Genomic DNA, 3,578 nt, shown 5'->3' with positions numbered 1-3,578 from the left:
GTCTGAAGGAGGAGAAATGGCCTGCCTCCTGAACAAAGAAAGCTCGCATAGACAAAACAACATAAGCGAGGTCATATTTCCCGATACAACTGCCTCAAGCGGTCATAATGTGGAATAACACTTACTTCAACAATAATCCATACGGATTCTCTTATTCATCAACAGCACTACTTTTACTACTCCTACTCCTCCTACTACTACCCCCACCAATAATACAGAAATATTTGTGTAATATTATTCTCAAAGGTCTGGGACATATAATTTTGTTAAATGTATTATTAAGAAATGAACAAGCGTTTTGGCATTGGATAAGCACACACCCACCAACAGATCCCAAAGCACACACCCACCAAAATATCCCAAAGTCCAGGGATACTTCAGATTCACCCACCCAGATTTAACATATTCACAGTCACACAAGGGTCAGTTTTCATAGAAGCTGATTAACCAACCAGTATGTCTTTGGGCTGTGACAGAAAGCTGGTGCACCCAGAGGAAACACAAGGAGAACTTACTTTACAAACTTCACACAGATACCATTCCAGGTCTAGAACTGAACCCAGGTTCCCAGTGCTGCAAGGCAGCCATGCTGACCGCTGACCACTGCACCACCAATTTGTTTTGTGAATTTATTCTTTATTTTTGCTTTTGTTGTGTATTACACATGTCCTATTGCACAGTACTGTGCAACCTAAGGTTCTTGACAAGCACCTTGATATACATTTGTATTGGATTCAGAAGCACATCCAGCACATCCATCTTAAAAAAGAATAAACTGAATGAGGTATTTAAATTAGCCCTCAGTAAAATACATTATGTTACTTTACAATAATCTCAGTGAGAGAGCACTTCTGCATCTGCTCAAATTTACGTTAAATCAGACATAATGTTCCGGTGCAAATATTTATAGTTAGATTTATAAAAAAATAGATGTTGCAGTGAGATTTTACAAGCTATCAGATCTAATTAATGCCCAGGACTGGATGGATTTCCAGCAGAAGAGTTTACAGAGTTTACTTTTCTTCATAATTCAAGCCACGCTTTATTTTTGTACTTACTTCAACAGTTTCAAATGCTTAGTTTGACTAAATTTCCTTGTTAAATTTTGATGTCAAAATAATTGCAAAAGGAGAAACAAAAAATATATGTGTGATAATTCTTTCAAAAACTGTACAACTCAGGTTAGTTTTGTGAAGGAGACATTTGCATTAGACATGACTGACAACACAGAATACTTGTGTTGGTTTAAACCCTGACTCAGAAAAGTGCTGACAGATAAGAGTGGAAATGTGTTAGTTGGAGAAATTTAATTAAGAAAATCATTTTAGAACATGCCAACATTTAATATTGGAAGTATTTAGGGTAACAGAAGATGAAGTGCTTATACTGTATAATGCAAAAAATATAAAACAAATATGTACAGACAAAAGCATAATTCATAAGAAAATAAAATAAAATAATTGTTCAGAACATTAATTTTTGGCGTAAAACCTGTTTTGGAGCTCAGGAACTTGTTTTCGTGCATCTTTGTTCCCATGAAGTTAATCAATTAAAGACTGTGGAGTATTATTCTACCACACTTTCCATAATTCATTCAAGTTGTTTGGCTGCCATTTAACTTCCTCAGCATCCATGTAACCTTTCTAATAAAACCTCCTGCAGAGTCTAGAAAGTCAATTAATGATATGTAGTGTCCAGATTGGGGGGGTACAGCATAAAATATGACTTTATGCTGATGATACCCTTTAATCAAGTACAAACCTGAAGTATCCATTCCTGCAGTTTTGACCTTCGTACTGTACGTGAATTTAGTTTTTCTTCAATAAACTTTTATTGCAGTATTTTTAATGTCTGCCTTCTCTGTTGGAGAATCTTAAAATAAAATTACCCTTCAAATAGGCTCAGGGACAGCTTCCATATTTGGGTGTCCTTGTTATTCCTCATTTAAGGAACTTATATCAAACTCTTTCCCTTTGGTAGGTAAATTTGATCCATCTATCCATTTTATAACTGCTTCATCCAATTCAGGTTTCAATTCATCAATAGCATTGCTGCTTCTCCCAGGGGTGAGTGTTTTCTGGGCCTCAGGTGCTGTTTGCATGGGGTTTGCATGTTCTCCCCGTGTTTGTGTGGGTTTCCTCCCACAATCCAAAGACATACTGGTAGGTTAAATGGCTTCTGAGAACATTGGCTCAAGGTGTGAGTATGTTTGTATCTATGTTTGTGTCTGTCTACCCTGAGATGGATTAGCGTCTATTAATAGACCATGCCTGTACCCTGCCTTGCGCCTGTTGCTTCCTGGATAGGCTTCAGCTCCCCGACAATCATAAATTGGAGGAAGCTGTTAGAAAGTGAGTGGATGGATGGATGAATGACATTTTGAAAATTGTTAAAACCTAAGAAGAGGGGTTCAGCATGCTGTTCAACTCAAATCAGACATTTAATTAGGAGGTTTATAGTATGGAAAAACTCATGGTGGACAAATGGTGTGTCTCTTACATGCCATCCAGTGTCTTTTATCTGTCTTCTGCTGATCAGTGATTACATTCCTTTGGGCTTGAATAACCCTGTTACCCCTGTTGTATAGTGAATGATTTAGTCTTAGGTTTGTGACTACCTTGAAAATTTCAAGAAAATGACTGTCTAAAAGTTTTAAGGCATTAAGTTGTACATTCAAAATAAGTTTTTTTTCCAAATATGTTATTATATACATTATTTTAATACAGTGTGTTGGACTGCATTATGAAATAAAGATTGTATTCGTGAAATTATACAGTGCAGTATTTTCTCTGAATTTATACTATTATACAATATTTATGACATTATATAACATTTTATGCTAAATATGTTGAAAAAGAGATACAATTTATTTCAATGTATTTTTAAAAAGTATTTTGCTCTTTATATATACTGCAAAGTAATTTCTACTGTTGTTTGCTGTGTAGTGAAAATGAGGATGTTTATGAGGGTGTCTGTCCAATAATGTAACCCTAAAGTAGGTGATACTGACGTCTGCTGGTAAAACAGCATAGAACACCATGAACACTCAGCAGAGCCCAACCAAGAAAATCATTCTACTTAAATGAATTTCTATGCCATTGGTTTATACAATGGTAAGCAGGTAGTGATTGTAACTGTATCAATGCATTTTGATAACAATTTTACTACAATTTACAAATAAATGTTTGGCATTCGAAGGGCAAATTAAATAACATTGGTGGTTATTAGTAGCTGTTGTAGGTGGGGAGGGTCACTTTGGTGCAGTGCTTATTGCTACTTCACAGCCCTGAGGCCCTGGGTCCCATTCCAGACCTGAGTTGGTATCTGCAAGAAATGTGTACATTCACCTTGTCACAAGGGCTCGATCCCACAGTCCAAAGACCTACTGGTAAGTTAATTGGCTTCTGGTAAGCTTGGCACATGGATGAGTGTGTGTGTGTGTGTGTGTGTCTGTGATTGACTTGGATGTGGTGAACATTTTACTATGTTTAAAAAAATGTATTGCCAAATCTTTTTTAAACTAAAACAAATACTGTAAATGTCTTAAGAAGTAACATTGTAATACCAGTTCACATTAA

Source organism: Lepisosteus oculatus, chromosome 8 (genome assembly GCF_040954835.1).
Source record: "Lepisosteus oculatus isolate fLepOcu1 chromosome 8, fLepOcu1.hap2, whole genome shotgun sequence".
Taxonomy (NCBI): domain Eukaryota; kingdom Metazoa; phylum Chordata; class Actinopteri; order Semionotiformes; family Lepisosteidae; genus Lepisosteus; species Lepisosteus oculatus.
The sequence above is the reverse complement of the archived record's forward strand: the minus strand, read 5'-3'. Positions refer to the sequence as shown.